Raw genomic sequence first — 21,420 nt, 5'->3', positions numbered from 1 at the left:
CATCACTCCCTCTCACCCACTGCCTTCCCACTAACACCTCCTTTTCACGTTCTCTCTTTCATTCTCTCTCCACCCACCCCCACCTCTTCCCTCCCCATCTCTTGCCAACCTCCTCCACTTTCCCAACCTTCCTCCTTCCTCATTTCCCCTCCCTTCTCTCCCACCCTCCCCCCCTTCTGTTCTCCCCAAGCTTCCCCACCACCACCTCTGCCTTTGCCACTTCACCTGGCTTCCATCGCTCTCTCGACCATCCACTCCCACAACTCAACTCAACTCGCTCCACTCCGCCCCACCCCACCCCTGCCTTTCTTTCATCCTCTCTCCACCATTCACCGCCCATTCACTATTCATACATCACCTACCCCTCCTCACACCTTCCTCCTCCGTCCTGCCCCCATCCCTGCTTTCCTCACCTCTCCACTCCCTTCCCTCTCCTCATCTAGCCTCCTCTTCTCCTCACCCGTTCCTCCCTCTCCCCTCCACTAACCCCTCTCGTGCCCACCCCACATCCCATCGCTCCCCCTCCCCTCCCCCTCCCCCTCCCCATGCACCGGTACCGGCAGCGGAAGGGCGGACGTACTGCAGTGGCCGAAACCCAGCACCTGCCCCCATCACATGCGGTCCGTCAGCGGCAGTGGCCGGATTCTCGATGCGGAGCCGCTGGCCCGACCACCATCTCCGGGCTCCGGGCTACCGCCCAACTTAGTCTCCGTCAGCCGGAGGACTCATCACAGGCCTGGAAGATGATCCGCTACTTCTTCCCCTCCCCCCCCCCCCCCCCCCCCCCACACACACACTCCTCCTCTCTGCCCGCCACTCCCCTGCCTCCACCTCTTCCGTCCCTCTCTGCCTTCCTCTCCTTCCCCCCACCACTACCTGTGCCCCCTCTGCTCTTTCTTTCCTCACTCACCTGCCTCTTTCCCACTCCCACTCTCCTTTCCCCCCTTTTTTTCTTACATCCCTTGCCTTTCTCCCACCCTCGCTCTCTTCCCCCTCCCTCGGATTGTGTTGTGATTTGATTCTCTCTCTTTCCCTCTCCCACTATCTCGCCCTTTCCCTTTTTCTGTCTTGTTCTAGCTCTCAGACGCACGCACCTCCTCTGGGGAGGGAGGAGGCGATGCTGCAGATTAGAAAGACAAAGGAACCGCAGGAAAGGAGAGTGCAGATATGGCAGGAGAGCGATCCAAGCCCTAGGGAGGAATATAACAGCGGAAGGCTAATTAGAGGGCGGCTGTGGTAAGCAAACGAGACGAGGAGCAGCGTGAAAGGGAGAGAGAGGAGGGGAAGGGAAGGAAAGGAAGGAGCAATGAGTGAGGGAGGATTGGGGTGGAGTGAGGAGAAGAGGGTGAAGAGGGACACGTAAAGGGTGTGGGGGGGACAGAGGGAAGGAAGGTGGGAGCAGGATGGGAGAGTGGGGGGAGTGGAGAAAAGTGGTAGGAGGGTGTGGAGAGAGAGAAAAACAGGAGAGAGGGGATGCATAACCAGAGATAGATTGGTGGATAGTGGGAGCTGGTGTTGAAGGTGAGATGAGGGTGTAGGGGAGCGGGAGAGAGGAGGGAAGGGAGCAAAGAAGCTGTGAGCTGGTCCCATTTGCCTGCATTTGGACCATTGCCCTATAAACCTCTCCTATCCATGTACTGGCTTTTCAGAGTTGCTAATGTGTCTGCCTTAATCATCATTTCCAGCAGCTCCTACTAAATATCTGATAAAACTGGTTATTGGCTTGTTATTTTCATGTGTTTGCACACATCCAGACAAATAATTCCATAAAATAAAACAGCAGAGGTTTTCAATTGTGCTCATACTATACTGGCACCAGAATGTGTGGCTGCCTCAAGCCCATTGTGTTGGTTATTTACATAAATGATACAGTTCACGATATCCACATGATATATAAATCTAAATCTTCCCCTTTTATACACACTGCAAGTTAATTCTTCAAAAAATCCAGCTGTTCATATCTGATTTTCCTTTGCTGGCTAGACTGTTAGTACCTTGGCAGTTTCTAAATGTTTAAACTTACAAGTTCTAACGTTTTCCTGATGAAAGATGTTCTCTCTTTTTGAATAAAGGAGTTACTTACCACCTTTATGTACATCGGATCAAGCCCATTAAATCACAGGTTCAACAGTTTGCTCGGGTGGTTGTAATTTTCTACTTCATAATTTAGAGCTATTTATGGAGTGTTACTGTATCTTCCACTTCCACAATGAGTTCTGGTGCAAGACTCTTACTTAATTTGTTGCAACACACATCAAAGTTGCTGGTGAACACAGCAGGCCAGGCAGCATCTCTAGGAAGAGGTACAGTCGACGTTTCAGGCCGAGACCCTTCATCAGGACTAACTGAAAGAAGAGCTAGTAAGAGATTTGGGAGTGGGAGCGGGAGGGGGAGGGATGGAGCCAAGAGCTGGACAGTTGATTGGCAAAAGTGATATGAGAGGATCATGGGACGGGAGGCCTAGGGAGAAAGAAAGGGGGAGGGGGGAAGCACAGAGGATAGGCAAGGAGTATTGTGAGAGGGAGAAAAAGGAGAGAGAGAAAAAAATATATAATAATAAAAGATAAATAATGGATGGAGTACGAAGGGGAGGTGGGGCATCAACGGAAGTTAGGGAAGTCAATATTCATGCCATTTATTATTATATTTTATTTATTTTATTATATACTTTTTTTCTCTCTCCTTTTTCTCCCTCTGTCCTTCTCACTATACCCCTTGCCCATCCTCTGGGCTTCCCCCTTTCTTTCTCCCTAGGCCTCCCGCCCGTCCCATGATCCTCTCGTATCCCTTTTGCCAATCAACTTTCCAGCTCTTAGCTCCATCCCTTTCCCCTCCTGTCTTCTCCTATCATTTCGGATCTCCCCCTCCCCCTCCAAATCTCTTACTATCTCTTCTTTCAGTTAGTCCTGACAAAGGGTCTTGGCCGGAAACGTCGACTGTACCTCTTCCTATAGATGCTGCCTGGCCTGCTGCGTTCACCAGCAATTTTTATGTGTGTTGCTTGAAATTGCAGCATCTGCAGGTTTCCTCGTGTTTGCATTACTTAATTTGTCAGCCATTTCTTTGCCTTTCATTATTAATTCTCTCTTTCTCTGGGAGAAACACCTATTTTGTTTCTTTTTAAAACATCTATAGAAACTCAATCTGTTTCTATGTTTCTCTTCAATTTTTGTTCTAGTCAAATTTTGCTTTCCTTATAGATTAGTCACTCTTTGCCCCTTATTTTCTGTGATGTGCCCATCACAGGAAAATCCCTGCCCACCATTGAGCACATCTGCAAGGAATGATGCCACAGGAAAGCAGCACCCACCATCCAGGCCATGCTGTCTTCTCACTGCTGCCATCAGGATGGATGTACAGGAGCCTCAGGACCCACATCACCAGGTTCAGAAACAGGCTCAACCATCAAGCTCTTGAACCAGTGTGGATAACCTCATTCACCCCATCCTTGAACTGATCCAAAAAACACAATGACTCACTTTTAAGGACTCTACAACTCTTTTATTTGATCTTTTTTGCTATTATTATTTTTATTATTATTGTTGTTTTAGGTTTTTTTCTGATCTTGTATTTGCCCAGTTTGTTATCTATTGCACATTGGTTGTTGTCTGTCCTATTGGGGCACTCTTTCATTGATTCTATTTACTGTGAATGCCTGTCAGAAAATGAATCCCAGGGAAAATAAATTTACTTTGAACTTTGAACGTTCACACATTAGCTTTTTCAGTCTTCGTGTATAGTTTTTCATTGAATCCGTGTGTTCTGCTGAGAATGGCTGTAAGGAAACATATCTCAGGATAGTATATGATGACATATGCATACTTTGATAATAAATTTACTTTGAATTTTTGCTTCAGTTTGAACTTTATGTTCACTAAGTTTGAGAATTTGGTAGAACTAGTTCTGCTTCTGTAGCACTTCAGAAGCACCGATAGTGTTATACTGTTTCAATTTTAACTTGTGACATAAATGCACCTAATTATTTGTGGTAATATTACATTACTCATTTAGGAATACAATGTGGCCTTCTAGTGATCCCCGATTTAACCCTAGCCTAGTCATGGAGCAATTTACAGTGATCAATTAACCTCCTAACTGATGGGTCTTTGGACTGTGGGAGAAAACACACGCATTCCATGGGGAGGACCTACAGACCTTTTACAAATGACATTGGAATTGAACTCTGATGCCTTGAGCTGTACTCGAGATAACCGCTGTGCTACCATTGTGCCCTTTATGTGTTGTTTGTAAGTTACATGCACTGCGTTGTTCATCTTGGTTTGGAGGAATGTTGTTTCAACTGGTGGTACACATATATATGTTGAATGACAATAAAGTAGAACTTGAACTTCCAGGTTGTGCTCCTTCTCCCTGCATAGAAACAAACAGAATCATGAGGATCCAGTGCTGAAAATGGTATACTGCTGGTCTGAGGATATAGATGAGCTGATAGATGGTCACTTTGAGTGGATAGAATGGTCCATATTCTAACTGAGTATGTCACCATTGGTACGAACTTTATCAGCAAGTGTGCCTATTAAAGGGGCCATATTTTCCCAACCCAAAAATACGGATGAATCAAGAGGTCTGCGGCATTCAAATCAGCTATACTAGAAATTAACACTATACTCCACATTCAGTTATTGCTTTTCCCTTGTACTACCTTGATGAAATGATCTGTACTGATGACTGGCAAAACAAAGTTTTTCAGTGCACTTCACTGCATGGGACAATAATAAGCCAATTACCATGTTTGCAAATTTAAACCAATGTTTAAGCCATTGGACCAACTTTTCTCTCTCAGACTGAATATAAACAGTAATTACTGCATTTGGGAGGTACCTTCACAATGATATGAATCCCATATCAGTACCTACCCAGGTTTGGTGCTTCTGCTCTCTGATTGGCTACAGTCTCTGAGGTTGCAAGAAACTCACTATATGCTTCTCACCAAAACTACCCCTGCCCATCTGGCTTCCCAGTTGATTAAAATCCTTGTGATTATTGTTGGATCTTTCTAACAATCTCACTTCCTTTTCCCCAATCCCACTGTGTAATTACTGATCTGGGCATGTACCAGTGAATTTTTGCTTTTATTATTTCTACTCTCCACCCACACTACCAATCCTGAATTTCAGTCCTCTCTTATAAACTCAGTGGCCTCTTTATTAGGTGTCACAGAATGTATTCATGTCTTCTGCTTCTGTTCTCCATTCACTTCAAGTTTTGATGTGTTGTGCTTACAGAGATGCTTTATATTAAGATGCTTATATGGTAACATGTATTTATTTAAGTTACTGTCACTGTCACTGTCCTGTCAGCTTGAACCAGTCTGACCATTCTCCTCTGCCATCTCTCATTAAAAGGCATTTTCATCCACAGAACTGTCGCTTACTGGATTTTTTTTTTTTTTGCTTTTCACACCATTCTCTATAAACTTTAGAAACTGTTGTGTGTGAAAATCTCCAGAGATCAGCAGTGTCTGAGATACCCAAACCATCCCATCTGGCGCCAAAAATAATTTCATGGTCAAAATAATTTAGATCACATTTCTTCTCCAGTCTGATGACAGGATCCTGAATTATCCCTTATGAACTGTGCTTTTAAAAAGAGAGAGAGAGGCAAAGACTGCTCACAGTTTGTTTGGAATTTCTGCAAGGACAGTGGCAGCTTCTGAGTTCCTACAGAGAGAGAAGGGAGGAGCTACTTGATGGACAGCTGGTGTTCAGCACAACAGTATTTAAACCAGCATAATTGCATGTTTCACAGGACACACAGATGCACTAAGGTGTGGTGAAGTTACCACTATCCTGTTCAGGTGCCCACGAGTGTGGGACTGAGGATTGATTCTGAGGGATCGATCTGTGATTGTTAGTGCATGAAAGAGCAACCCTGTGGAGTCTACTAGTGTGTCTAACCTTTGCCCGGGTTGGTAGACTAGCATTTGAAGATGGAGCTCTTAAGTTGGTCAAGTCTGGCTAACTTGGAAGTTTCGGAGAATGACGGGAAGATCAATGGCATCAGCTCACCTGAAGAACTAAACACCTCTCTCTCTCCATCACTACTCAACTCAATACCATGAACTGAACTGAAATTTACTCATCACTGTAAAACTGTATCCATTTACCCCTAGGCTTGAAGAAGCTTGGTTTCTATATTTCCACACTTATATATATAATCATTGCTAACCTGTTTGATATATCTGATTTTATATTACTGTATTGCATAGTTACTAATAAATAGCATTAGTTAATAGCAATACCAGACTCCAAGGTGTTTTCCATTTCTGCTAGTTCTTTTACCCATCACGGGGTACGTGACAGGTCTGGACAACAACTGAACCTCTTGACCTTGTCTGCATGCTTTTTTGCATTCATTTGCTGATTAGGTGTATGGGTGTACCTAATAAAGTGCCCACTGAGTGTATGTCCATAGGGTATTAAACCCGATCTTCTGATGAGTTACAACAAACAGTCTGCTGGTGGAACTCAATGGGTGGAGACCCAAGATCAGGACTGAGAGTGGAGAAGGAGGTAACCAGTAAAAAGATAAGAGAGTTAGGGGTTAGGTGATTGGACTGAGGAGGGGTCAGGTTCTTGTGTCTCCTTCTGATGTCACCTTTCAAGTTCAAGTTCAAATTTATTGTCATTTAACTGTACACATGTACACTGCCAAATGAGAGAACCTTCCTCCACAACATAGTACATACAGAATAACGCACACACGGAACACAAAAAAGTAATATTACCACTCATATATTAACAAATTAGAAAGTAAACAGTATATTGACACTTCATAAGTGATGCAACCTGGGATTCAGTAGTCTTACAGCCTGGGGAAAGAAACTGTCTCCCATCCTAACAGTTCTTGTCCAAATGCTGTGGTACCTCCTGCCTGATGGGTAGGGGGTCAAGGAGATTGTTGGATGGATGGGAGGGATGAGTGACAATACTAAGGGCCCTGCACATAGGTATCTCCAATGGGTGAATGAGAGATCCCAATGTACGGTTGTATGTTGTCTCTTTAAGTTTGTTACTATGTATTAATACAAGCCTACAGCATTTCCAATCTTCCCTGTGTACAGACTGAGCAGAAGGCATTGCATTTGTATAGCATCTTTTGGGAGGACTCAGTATCTGATCATTGGTGTAGCAAAGCAAGCAATTTATGTATAACAAGTTGCAAACAATATTATGATTAAAACCAGAAGTTATACTTAAGTGATGTTAATTGATGGGTAAAGATTGATCAGCACACTAGGGAGACAGACATCTTTAGTAAAGGTTCCTGGGAATATGACAAGTCCAGCTTGGTTTTAGTTATCATCTATAAGGCAGCAATCACCTTCATCATCAGATTTCTGAAAGGATAACCGATGAAATCTACCTCACTATTTTTGCTTTCTTTTACTCTACTTGTTTAATTTAATGTATTCACAAAATTCTTATCGTAATATATAGTTGTTAGCGGACTGCCACTGCAAAACAAGCATTTCAAACAGATATCAGTGATATTAAGTCTCAATGGGCAATGGGCTCATGAACACTATCTCACTATTTATTTTAATTGTTCTCCTTTTGCTCTAATTTAATTCATATATGTATATTCTCATTGTAATTTGAAATTTTTAATTTTATCTATTACAATATAATGCTGGCACAAAATAACAATTTTAATGACATATGCCAGTGACATCAAACCTGATTCTGATTCTGACTCTGATTCTCTGTACCACAGTGGAACATTTCTGCTTTCATGTGGGATTCAAATCTAAAACCATTCACTACTGGAGCCTGGGTGCTTCCCGCTGCACCATACCTTACTCTACCAGTCTCCCACATCTTCCAACAACTCTAGTGCCTGCTGCTAAATTTCAGGTCTCTGATTACACTGGACAACAAAGATTTTGCTTCCTGCAACATACATAAAAGTTGCTGGTGAACACAGCAGGCCAGGCAGCATCTCTAGGAAGAGGTACAGTCGACGTTTCCGGCCGAGACCCTTTGTCAGGACTAACTGAAAGAAGAGCTAGTAAGAGATTTGAAAGTGGGAGGAGGATGGGGGAATCAGAAATGATAGGAGAAGACAGGAGGGGGACGGATGGAGCCAGGAGCTGGATAGTTGATTAGCAAAAGGGATATGAGAGGATCATGGGACAGGAGGCCTAGGGAGAAAGAAAAGGTGGGGGGGGGAAGCCCAGAGGATGGGCAAGGGGTATAGTGAGAGGGACAGAGAGAGAAAAAGAATGTATGTATATAAATAAATAAATAAATAAATAACAGATGGGGTATGAGGGGGAGGAGGGCATTAGCGGAAATTTGAGAAGAGAAAGTTCATGCCATCAGGTTGGAGGCTACCCAGACAGAATATAAGGTGTTGTTCCTCCAACCTGAGTGTGGCTTCATCTTTGCAGAGGAGGCCATGGATAGACATATCTGAATGGGAATGGGATGAGGACTTAAAATGTGTGGCCACTGGGAGATCCTGCCTCTGGCGGACAGATTGTAGGTGTTCAGCGAAACGATCTCCCAGTCTGTGTCGGGTCTCACCAATATATGGAAGGCCGCATCGGGAGCACTGGACGCAGTATATCACCCCAGCCGACTCACAGGCGAAGTGTCGCCTCACCTGCAAGGACTGTCTGGGGCCCTGAGGGAGGAAGTGTAAGGGCATGTGTAGCACTTGTTCCGCTTACAAGGATAAGTGCCGAGAGGGAGATTGGTGGAGAGGGATGGGGGGGACGAGTGGACAAGGGAGTCGTATAGGGAGCGATCCCTGCAGAAAGCAGAGAGGGGAGGGAGGGAAAGATGTGCTTAGTGGTCGGATCCCGTTGGAGGTGGTGGAAATTACGGAGAATTATATGTTGGACCTGAAGGCTGGTGGTAGGTACACACACATTCTTTTTTTCTCTCTCCTTTTTCTCCCTCTGTCCCTCTCACTTTACCCCTTGCCCATCCTCTGGGCTTCCCCCCCTCCCCCTTTTCTTTCTCCCTAGGCCTCCTATCCCATGGTCCTCTCATATCCCTTTTGCCAATCAACTGACCAGCTCTTGGCTCCATCCCTCCCCCTCCTGTCTTCTTCTATCATTTCAGATCTCCCCCTCCCCATCCCACTTCCAAATCTTTTACTAGCTCTTCTTTCATTTAGTCCTGACGAAGGGTCCCGACCCGAAACATTGATTGTACCTCTTCCTAGAGATGTTGCCTGGTCTGCTGTGTTCACCAGCAACTTTCATGTGTGTTGCTTGAAATTCCAGCATCTGCAGATTTCCTTGTGTTTTGCTTCCTGAATACTTTTGGGTGTATCTTATGGATTTTTTACTGCTGATCATGTAAGTCTCCATGAAATGTTCTTATCATGCACCACTTTTTTGAACTCACCTATATTTGTCATTTCAATTCATAATTCACTTCAGAATAACTGAGGCCATGATTATGGAAGATCTTTTTGTTGGTTCACAAATCAAGCAGGTCATCAATGACAGGTAATTCGAAGAACTTCTCGTTTGACTGGAGAAATTTGTATGGAAGGCATTCAAGAATGTTTTTGAGAATTTTCTTGGCAACTACAGAGTACCAAACTGGGTCTTTTAGAGCCAAAGGTGGCGGGGGGGGCGGGGGGGAGTAGGGGGAGGGGGTTTGTTTCATGATCAATTCCTCAAGGTGTAAAAACGTGGCGGTGTTACCATACTTGGAACCACCTAGCGATCAAGTGCCGACCACTTTACCTGCCATGGGAGATTTCAGCGAGCATTTTGGTGTCCATTCTACCCTATGCCAATGTCAAACAGGCTGTACACTATGCATAATGAACAGGCATGAGACACATCCTGATGCCTTCTCCAATGATCAATTAAGCTGCTGTCTGGTACACCTTTGGAATGTGAGATGAAAGGAAGCACTCAGAGAAAACCCATGCATTCCATAAGGTGGATGTACAGACTCATTAAGGATAGTCATAGACATAGTCATAGTCATACTTTATTGATCCCAGGGAAAATTGGTTACTATCTTACAGATGTCATGTGTTTTTGTGTGTGTGTGTGTGTGTGTGTATGTATTTTGCTGTACATGTTTTTATGTGTGTGTGTGTTTTTGTAGGAGTGTATTTTTTGTATTTTTGTGTGTGCTTGTAGTGTACTGTGTTAATGTGTGTGTGTGTGTATGAGAGAGAGAGAGAGAGAGTGTGTTTGTGTTGTCTTGTGTGTGTATTTTTTACACTTATCTGTCCTGTATGTTCCTTTTAGGTATGTTTCTGTGTGTGTGTGTGTGTGTGTGTGTGTGTGTGTGTGTGTGTGTGTGTTTTTGTCTATGTATGTGATCTTGTGTTTCAGTTTGTGTGTGTGCTTTTCTGTCTGCATATACATTTGTGTGTTTTCATATGTGTACTTGTGGCTGTATGTTTGTGCTTGTGTGTATTTGTCTGTTTTTATGTGTATATGTATGTGTGCTTTTTGAGTTTGTGTCTGTGTTTTCAGTGTGTTTTTGTTTCTGTGTGTTTTTTGTCTGTGTATGTGATTTTGTGTGTGTATATGTTTTGTGTGGCTGTGTATTTTGTGTGTGAGTGTATGTGGTTGTGTGTGTGCATGTTTGCGTGCATTTCTGTGTGTTTTTGTATGTGTTAGTGTGTGTGTGTATTTATGTGTTTCGTGTGTGTGAGTGTTTATGTGTTTTTGTTTGTGTTCTTGTGTGTGTGTATTTATGTGTTTATGTGTGTGTGTTTCTGGCTATATGTGTATGTCTGTATGTGTTTTGAGAGTTTGTGTCTGGGTTTTTGTGTGTTTTTGGTTGTGTGTGTTTTATGTGTACGTTATGTGTTTTGTGTGTGTTGTGAGTTTTGTATGTGTGAGTGTGTGTGTTTTTGTTTGTGTTTCTGTGTGTATGTGTGTGTGTCTTTTGCTTGTGTATCGTGTGTGTGTATTTTGCTTGTGTGTGGTCTGTTTTCATGTGTGTGTTTTTGTGTGATTTGTGTGTGTGTTTTTGTTTGTGTATGTGATTTTATGTGTGTGTGTGTTTTGGGCAGCTTGTTTGTGTATTTTGGGTGTGATTATGTGTGTATTTGTCTGTGTGTGAATTTTGTTTGTGCGTCTGTTGTTTTGTGTGTGTGTGTGTGTGTGTGTATATGTGTGGATGTGTTTTTGTGGTCTCTGTGTGTGCTTGTGTGCGTGTTTGGTGCTTATGCATGTTTTGTGTGTATTTTTGTGTGTGTATTTCTGGGTGTGTGTTTTTGTGTGTCCTGTGTTTTTGTCTGTGTATGTGATTTTGCGTGACTGTGTTTTGTGTGTCTGTGTGTATTTTGGAGTCTGTGTGTGTGTGTGTGTGTGTGTATGTGTGGATGTATTTTTGTGGTCTCTGTGTGTGTTTGTGTGCATGTTTGGTGCTTATGCATGTTTTGTGTGTGTATTTCTGGGTGTGTGTTTTTGTGTGTGTGTGTGATTTTGCGTGACTGTGTTTTGTGTGTCTGTGTGTATTTTGGAGTCTCTGTGTGTGTGTGTGTGTGTGTGTGTTTATGTGTTTGTGTGTGTAATTTGTGCATGTGTGCTTTTGTTTGTGTGTGTGTGTGTGTGTGCTTCTGTGTATGTTGTGTGTTTGTGGGTGTGTGTGGTTTTGTGTCTTTTTATGTATGTTTGTATGTGTGTTTTGTGTGCTTTTGTCTGTGTTTGTGATTTTGTGTGTGTGGTTTTCAGTGTGTATGAGTGTTTGTGTGTATGAGTGTGTTTTCTTGTGTGTGCAGGTGTTTTCATGTGTGTTTGTAAATGTGTTTGTGTGTGTGTTTGTGTGTTTGTTGTTTTACGTCTCTGTGTTTTGCTTGTGTATAGTTCTGTAATTTATCTGTTAATTTATCAAAAGTATGTGTTGAGTGTTTGTGTGTTCAAATATGCGTTGTGCGTGTGTGTACTTCTGTCTAATTTTGTGTGTTTGTATCTGTGTATTTTTGTTGGTATGTTTATCCGTGTGTTTGTGTGTATGACCAGGACCATGGAATATATAAAATAATGTTGTTTACAAAAACCTACCACAACTTATTTTTTCAGGAAAGTGGCAATATATGTCCTTTGCTGTGCAGTTTGTCATACAACTGAATGAAATTTGACTAGATTAAGCTGTACAGACATATAACTGGTTCCACGCCATTCTACATCATAGGGTACTTAAATAAAAATGTTCAAAACATGTTACCCTTGGTATTTTTGGGCAAATAACAAATACATCCTTTTTGATCTGGAAGGATTACTTTGCATTATGTGCATTTGGTGAATATATGATTTCAGAATTAAGTGGAAAATGCATGTACCATAGAATACATACAGTTCCATAGAATACATAAAATAAAATGTTGTTTCCAACAATGCAACCTACCACATTGCATTTTTCAATATATGCCTTCTGCTCGTGTAATGCTGGTATGGTGTCTGTACAATTAGTCATAGCACTGAATGTACCTTCTATGGTTCAGGATGGACACATATAAAAAAAAGTGTCAAAGCAGTCTGCACCACAGGATGATGAAAATAAAGATGTTTAAAAGAAATTACCTCTTGGCATTTTTGAGCAAAAATAGAAATTTTTTGATCTGGAAGCATTACTTTGTATTGTGTGCATTTTGTGTTAAAGCTGTTAGGGAGGGTTTAAACTAATTTGGCAGGGGGATGGGAACTGGAGTGATAGGGCTGAGGAAGGGGAGAACAAAAATAAATCAAAAATAGTGTGCAACAGAAATGATAGAAAGGACAGGCAGGAGATGAGGCATAATCACAGCTAGTGGGATGAGTTACAGGGCAATACAGGTGTGGTACAGTTAAAACAGAAAGCAGCAAATACTGGACTGAAAGTGTTGTATTTGAATACATGCAGCATAAGATATAAAATGGATGATCTTGAAGTTCAGCTACAGATTGGCAAATATGAAGTCGTGGCCATCTCTGAAACTTGGCTAAAGGATGGCTGCCATTGGGAGCTGAATGACCGAGATATATGATGTACCAGAAAGATAGGTCAGTAGGCAGAAGGGGAGATGTGGCTCCATATATAAGAAATAATATTAAATCATTTGAAAGGGATGACATAGGATCAGAAGGTGTAGAGTCTCTATGGGATGATTTAAGAAAAGGCAACGGTAAAAGGACCCTAATGGCAGTATACAGGTCTCCAAACAACAGCCAGGATGTGGATTACAAATTACAGCAGGAGATAGAAAAGGCAGGTCAGAAGGGCAATGTCATGATAATCGTTGGGGATTTTAACATGAAAGGGGATTGGGAAAACCAGGCCTATACTGGACCTCAAGAGAGAGAATTTGTAGAATATCTAAGAGATGGCTTTTTAGAACAGCTTGCTGTTGAGCCCACTAGGGGATCGGCTGTGCTGGATTGGGTGTTGTGCAATGATCCAGAGGTGACAAGAGAGCTTACGGTTAAGGAACCCTTAGGGAACAGTGATCACAATATGATCGAGTTCACTTTGAAATTTGAAAAGAGAAACTAAATTCCAATGTGTTGATATTTCAGTGGACTAAAGGAAATTACAATGGCATGAGAGGAACTGGCCAAGATTGACTGGAAAGGGACACTAGCAGGAAGGACAGCAGAGCAGCAATGGCTGGAGTTTCTGTGAAAAATGAGGGAAGTGCAAGAAAGACATATTCCAAACAAGAAGAAATTTTCGAATGGAAGAAGGACCCTACTGTGGCTGACAAGTGAAGTCAGAGCCAAAGTAAAAGCAAAAGAGAGAGCATACAAGGAAGCGAAAGCTAGTGGCAAGATAGAGGATTGAGAAGCTTTTAAAAACTTTCAGAAGGAAACTAAGAAGGACATGAGGAAGGAAAGGATGAATTATGAAAGGAAGCTGGTGACTATTATCAAAGAAGATATTAAAAGCTTTTTTAAATATCTAATGGGTAAAAGAGAGTTGAGGGTAGATAGAGGACCAATAGAAAATGATGCTGGAGACAAGATAGGCCAAAGCCAGCATGGTTTCCTGAAAGGAAAATCCTGTCTGACTAACATACTGCAATTCTTTGAGGAAATTACAAGCAGGGTAGACAAAGGAGATGTAGTAGATGTGGTGTACTTGGATTTTCAGAAGGCTTTTAACAAGGTGCCGCACATGAGGCTGCTTAGCAAGATAAGAACCCATGGAATTACAGGGGAGTTACTAGCATGGGTGGAACATTGGCTGGTCAGCAGAAAAAAAGAGTGTGGGAATAAAAGGATCCTATTCTGGCTGGCTGCCAGTTACCAGCGGTCGCTGTTGGGACCGCAGCTTTTTTATGATATATGTCAATGATTTGGATTATGGAATTAATAGACTTGTGGCTAAATTTGACAATGATACAAAGATAGGAGGAGGAGCGGGTAGAGTTGAGGGAACAGAGAGCCTGCAGAGCGACTTAGATAGTTTAGGGGAATGGGCAAAGAAGTGGCAAATGAAATACAATGTTGGAAAGTGTATGGTCATGTACTTTGATGGAATAAATAAGCGGGCAGACTATTATTTAGATGGGAAGGGAATTCAAAATGCAAAGATGCTGAGGGACTTGGGAGTCTTTGTACAGGATACCCTAAAGGTTAACCTGCAGATTGAGTCGGTGGTGAAGAGGGGAATACAATGTTGGCATTCATTTCTAGAGCTATAGAATATAAGAGCAGGCAGGTGATGTTGAGGCTCTATAAGGCACTCGTGAGTCCACACTTGGAGTATTGTGTGCAATTTTGGGCTCCTTATTTTAGAAAGGATATACTTTTGGAGAGGGTTCAGAGAAGATTCACAAGAATAATTCCAGGAATGAAAGGATTACTGTATGAGGAATGTCTGGCAGTTCTTGGGTTGTATTCCCTGGAGTTCAGGAGAATGCGGTGGAGGGTGGGGGGGGGGATCTCGTAGAAACATTTGGCCTGAACAGATTAGATATGGCAACGTTATTTCGCATGGTAGGGTGCAGGACAATTGGGCAGAACATCAGGATTGAAGGACGTCCATTTGGAACAGAGATGCAGAGAAATTACTTCAGTCAGAGGGTGGTAAATCTGTAGAATTTCTTGCCAGGAGTGGCTGTGGAAGTCAAGTCATTGGGTGCACTTAAGGCAGAAATAGGTATGTCTTGATAAGCCAGGGCACCAAAGGGTATTTGGAGAAGGTGGGGAGTAGGCATGACTGAAAGAATTGGATCAGCCCATGATTGAATGGCCGAGCAGACTTGATGGGCCAAATGGCCTACTTCTGCTCCTATATCTTATGGTGTTATAAGTCTTTAATATTATGTGGCATAGTGATCCAAGTGCATGTGTAGTGATCTGTATGATGTAAACAACATTATTTTATGTGATCTATGATCTACCTCATTGTATTTTTCAGAAAATTGGCAAAGTATGCCTTTTGCTTAGGTAGATCTTCTGTACCCAAAGCTGAACTTAATTTGTCTAGTTTAGGCTGCATATACACATTACTGGTTTCAAACTGTTCTACATCTTAGGGTACTTAAAACGAAAAATGTTCACAACATGTAACAAGTTATCCAAAATAGAAATCAATGATTTTTGGTCTCGAAACATTAGTCTGTATTGTGTGCATCTTGTGTTATGCAAGTGAATATAGCTGCTCAGCCTTAAATGGCAATGTGAGGCAAATGCATGTACAGTGATCAGGACCATTGAATACATAAAACAAAGTTGTTTACAATAACTTAGCAAATAGCATTTTTCAGGAAAGTGGTGACGTGTGTCTTTTGCTCTGTTAATGCTGGTAAAGCTTCTGTGCAGTTTGTTACAAAACTGAATATAACACCTACATATGCAAACACGAAGCAATCTGCAGATGCTGGAATTTCAAGCAACACACATAAAAGTTGCTGGTGAATGCAGCAGGCCAGACAGCATCTCTAGGAAGAGGTACAGTCAACGTTTCAGGCCAAGACCCTTCGTCGGGACTCCTGACGAAGGGTCTCGGCCCAAAACGTCAACTGTACCTCTTCCTAGAGAAGCTGCCTGGCCTGCTGCGTTCACCAGCAACTTTTATGTGTGTTGCATAACACCTATATAAACACCTTTATGACAGATTGCACAGAAGATCTACCAGCAGTACACGAGCAAAAGGGATTCAGCTTCGACATACATATTACTAATGCTAATGCACTCTGCACCATAGGATACTTAAAATAAAAATGTTTACATTAAGTTACCCCTTGGTATTTTTCAGCAAAATATACTTTTTGGTCTGGAAGCACTACTTTGCATTGTATACACAAAATACTCTGCAGATGCTGGGATCACTGATGACGGCAGAAGGGAATCCATGATCCTTATAGAAAGAGGACATTTGAGATGTCTTGTAGTCTCCAGCCCCTTGGTATGAACATTGAATTCTCCAACTTCTGGTAATTCCTTCCCCCTCCCTTCCCCTATCCCTATTTCACTCTGCCCCCTCCCCCGGCTGCCTACTACCTCCCTCATGGTTCCGTCTCCTTCTACTACCCATTGTGCTTTCCCCTATTCCTTCTTCATCTTTCTTTCCTATCCCCTCCCTGCTTCCCTTCCCTGACCCCTTTATCTTTCCCCCTGCTGGTTTTTCAACTGGAACCTACCAGCCTTCTCCTTCCCACCCTCCCCCCACCTTCTTTATAAGGCCTCTGCCCTTTCCCTATTCAGTCCTGACGAAGGGTTCCGGCCCGAAACGTTGACTGATCACTTCCACAGATGTTGCCCGACCTGCTGAGTTCCTCCAGTGTGTTGTGACTGTTACTTTGCATTGTATGCATTTTGCGTTGTTCAAGTGAATATAAGTTTTCAGTGTTGTTTGGCACCGTGATGCAAATACAGGTATAGTGATCAGGACCGTAGAATACATCAAATAAAGTTGTTTACAACTTGCCACATTGTAATTTTCAGGAAAATGGCAATATATGCTTTTTAGATTATGAGAACACTCAGTCCTCTTTTATTGTCATTTAGAAATGCATACGTGCATTTAGAAATGATACAATGTTTCTCCAGAGTGATATCACAGAAAACAGGACAAACCAAAGACTAACACTGACAGAACCACATAATTATAACATATAGTTACAGCAGTGCAAAACAATACCATAATTTGATGAAGAACAAACCATGGTAAAAATAGTCTCAAAGTCCCTGAGTCGATCGACTCCCGAGTCCGCGATAGCAGGCGGCAGAAGGGAGAAACTCCCTGCCATAAACCTCCAGGCACCGTCAACTTGCCGATGCTTTGGAAGCAGTCGACCACAGCTGACACTGAGTCCGTCCATCCGAAAACTTCAAGCCTCCGACCAGCCGCTCCGATACAGCCTCCCAAGCGCCATCCTCTGCCGAGCGCCTTCGACCTCACCCTGGCTGCTGAAACACGCAAAGCCGAGTATTTCGGGGCCTTCTGCTCTGGAGATTCCGGTTACCACACAGTAGCAGCGGCAGCGAAGCGGGCATTTCAGAAGTTTTCCAGATGTTCCTCCGTACTCTCACGTCCGTCTCCATCAAATCAGAATTGTGCACGGTCCCCTATTTGACAGATAACAGATATCATTCATTCACCGGAGAGGCTGTGCATGCTGCCGTCATGTCGCCATCTTCTCCTCCTCATGTAATACTTGTGTAATACTGGTATAGCATTCGTACAAGTTGTTGTAAAACTAAATGCAACTTCTCAAGTTTCAGCTGCACATACATATAACTGGTTCCAAACCATCCTACATCATAATGTCCTTCAAATAAAAATGTTCACACAGCACATTAACCACTGTATTTTTGAGCAAAATAGAAATGTATGCTCTTTAGTCTCAAAGCATTGCATTGTATTGCGTACAACTGTACATTTTAGACCATGAGACCATAATAGTGGCATAATCAAGCCACTCAGCCTATCTAGTTTATTCTGCCATTCAATTATGGCTGATCTTTTCTTCCCCTCTTCAGCCGCACTCCCCAGCCTTCTTCCTGTAACCTTTGATATAGTAGCCAATCAAGAACCTCTCAACCTCTGTCTTAAATCTCGCAGTGGCCACTCTGGTGGTGATGTCTGTTATTTGTCAAGTAGGGTGCCGTGCACAATCCTGATTTGATGGAGATGAACGTGAGAGCACGGAGGAACATCTGGTGAAACTTCTGAAATGCCTGCTTCACTGCTGCTGCTGCTGCTGCTGTGTGGTCCAGAATCTCCGGAGGAGAAGGCCCCGAGTCCTCGGCTTTGCTTGTTGCTCGGTGGCCAGGGCAGGGTCGAAGCGCTCGGCAGAGGATGGTGCTCGGAGAGGCCGTATCGGAGGGGCTGGTCGGATGCTCGACGTTTTCAGACGGACTTAGAGTCCTCTGCGGTCGGGTGCTTCCAATGGTGCTGCATCGGCAAGCTGGCAGCGCTTGGAGGTTCATGGTAGGGAGAGTTTCTCCCTTCTGCCTTCTGCATGAGATGATGAGTCTATCGGGACTTTGAGACTTTTTTTTACTGTGCCCATGGTCTGCTCTTTATCAAATTATAGTATTGCTTTGCACTGTTTTAACTGTATGTTATAATTATGTGGTTTTGTCAGTTTTAGTCTTGGTTTGTCCTGTGTTTTCTTGTGATATCATTCTGGAGGAACGTTGTATCATTTTTTAATGCATGCATTTCTAAATGACAATAAACAAGGACTGAGTATCCTCATAATCTAATCTAATAATCTAATCTAAATACACCCAACGAACTGGCCTCCACAGCTGCTTGTGTTAACAAATTCCACAATTTCACTACCCTCGGGCTAAAGAAAATTTTCCGCATCTCTTTTAAATGGATGCCTCTCTATCCTGAGGCTGTGCCCTCTTGTCCTAGACTCCCAACAATGGGAAACACCTTTTCCACATCTACTCTATCTAGGCCTTTCAACATTCAAAAGATTTCAATGAGATCCCCCATCCACACCCCATCCTTCTAAATTCCAGTGAGTACAGACCCAGAGCTATCAAACGTTCCTCATATGATAAACCCTTCATTCCCAGAATCATCCTTATGAACCTCCTCCAAACCCTCTCCAATGCCAGCACATCTTTTCTTGGATAAGGAGCCAAAAACTGTTCACAATGCTCAAGGTGAGAGCTCACCAGTGCCTTATAAAGCCTCAGCATCACATCTCTTCTCTTATATTCTAGACCTTTTGAAATGAATGCTAACATTACACTTGCCTTCCTCACCACTGTCTCCTTCTACTGCCTTCCTGTTTCCTCAACACTACCTGACTCTCCACCAATCTTCGTATCTGCAAACTTGGCAACAAAACCATCTATTCCATCAACTAATTCACTGAAGTACAGCATGAAAAGCAGCAGTCCTAACACTGACCCCTGTGGAACACACTCGTTACTGGCAGCCAAATCTGAAAAGGATCCTTTTATTCTCACTTGCTGTCTCCTACCAATCAGCCTATGCTCTAATCATGCCAGTACCTTTCCTGAAATAGACTCTCAGATTGATAAGCAGCCTCATGTGCGACACCTTGTCAAAGGCCTTCTGAAAATCCAAATATACAACCTCCACTGCACCCCCTTTCAATCCTACTTGTAATCTTCTCAAAGAACTCCAAAGGCTTCATCAGGCAGGATTTTCCCTGAAGGAAACCATGCTGACTTTGTCCTATCTTGTCCTGTGTCACTAAGTACTCCATAACCTCATCCTTAACAATTGACTGCAACATCTTCCCAACCACTGAGGTCAATCTAACTGGTCTATAATTTCTTTTCTGCTGCCTTCCTCCTTTCTTAAAGAGTAGAGTGACATTTGCACCATGCCAGAGTGCAATGATTTTTGAAAGATCATTCCTAATTTTTTTTCAAAAAATTTACTATTTTTCAAAACTCTTTAGATTCTGAATTAGTTCCTGAGGATTGGAGGGTGGCTAATGTAACCCCCCTTTTTAAAAAAGGAGGGGGAGAGAAACTGGGGAATTATAGACCGGTTAGCCTAACATCGGTGCTGGGGATAATGCTAGAGTCAGTTATCAAAGATGTGATAACAGCACATTTGGAAAGCGGTGAAATCATTGGACAAAGTCAGCATGGATTTGTGAAAGAAAAATCATTTCTGACGAATCTTATAGAATTTTTTGAGGATGTAACTGGTAGAGTGGATAGGGGAGAACCAGTGGATGTGGTATATTTGGATTTTCAAAAGGCTTTTGACAAGGTCCCACACAGGAGATTAGTGTGCAAACTTAAAGCACATGTTTTGGGGGTATGGTATTGATGTGGATAGAGAATTGGTTGGCAGACAGAAAGCAAAGAGTGGAAATAAACGGGACCTTTTCAGAATGGCAGGCAGTGACTGGTGGGGTACCGCAAGGCTCAGTGCTGGGACCCCAGTTGTTTACAATATATATTAATGACTTAGACGAGGAAATTAAATGCAGCATCTCCAAGTTTGCGGATGACACGCAGTTGGGCGGCAGTGTTAGCTGTGAGGAGGATGCTAAGAGGATGCAAGGTGACTTGGATAGGCTAGGTGAGTGGGCAAATTCGTGTCAGATGCAACTTAATGTGGATAAATGTGAGGTTATCCACTTCGGTGGCAAGAACAGGAAAACAGATTATTATCTGAATGGTGGCCGATTAGGAAAAGGGGAGGTGCAATGAGACCTGGGTGTCGTTGTACACCAGTCATTGAAAGTGGGCATGCAGGTACAGCAGGTGGTGAAAAAGGCGAATGGTATGCTGGCATTCATAGCAAGAGGATTCGAGTACAGGAGCAGGGAGGTACTACTGAAGCTGTACAAGGCCTTGGTGAGACCATACCTGGAGTATTGTGTGCAGTTTTGGTCCCCTAATCTGAGGAAAGACATTCTTGCCATAGAGGGAGTACAAAGAAAGTTCACCAGATTGATTCCTGGGATGGCAGGACTTTCATGTGATAAAAGACTGGATCGGCTAGGCTTATACTCGCTGGAATTTAGAAGATTGAAGGGGGATCTTATTGAAGCATATAAAATTCTAAAGGGATTGGACAGGCTAGATGCAGGAAGATTGTTCCCGATGTTGGGGAAGTTCAGAACAAGGGGTCACAGATTAAGGATAAAGGGGAAACCTTTTAGGACCGAAATGAGGAAAAACTTCTTCACACAGAGAGTGGTGAATCCGTGGAATTCTCTGCCACAGGAAACAGTTGAGGCCAGTTCATTGGCTATATTTAAGAGGGAGTTAGATATGGCCCTTGTGGCTAAAGGGATCAGGGGGTGTGGAGAGAAGGCAGGTACAGGGTTCTGAGTTGGATGATCAGCCATGATCATACTGAATGGCGGTGCAGGCTCGAAGGGCCGAATGCCCTACTCCTGAACCTAATTTCTATGTTTCTATGTTTCCACAATCTCCTCTGCTACCTCTTTTAGAACCCTAGGGTGTAGTTCATCTGGTCCAGGTGAGCTATGCACCTTTAGGTCTTTCAGCTTTTAGAGCACCTT

At 43.0% G+C, this 21,420-nt stretch overlaps 1 protein-coding gene across 5 annotated transcripts in view; it reads right to left on the bottom strand.

The window, feature by feature from the left end:
• The window catches only part of LOC140204512 (uncharacterized), a 167,168-nt gene extending 166,421 nt beyond the window's left edge, over positions 1 to 747 (bottom strand). For 4 of the 5 annotated variants that reach the window (XM_072271217.1, XM_072271216.1, XM_072271220.1 and 1 more), the window contains exon 1: positions 581 to 747. The gene's annotated coding sequence lies outside the window, so the exon portion shown is untranslated. Of the gene's footprint in view, positions 1 to 557 lie in introns of all 5 variants that reach the window. The other variant, XM_072271218.1, reaches the window with a different exon arrangement.
• Between the last annotated feature and the right edge of the window lie 20,673 nt (positions 748 to 21,420).

This window comes from Mobula birostris, chromosome 10, assembly GCF_030028105.1.
Source record: "Mobula birostris isolate sMobBir1 chromosome 10, sMobBir1.hap1, whole genome shotgun sequence".
Classification (NCBI taxonomy): domain Eukaryota; kingdom Metazoa; phylum Chordata; class Chondrichthyes; order Myliobatiformes; family Myliobatidae; genus Mobula; species Mobula birostris.
This window is presented reverse-complemented; position numbering and strand designations above follow the sequence as displayed.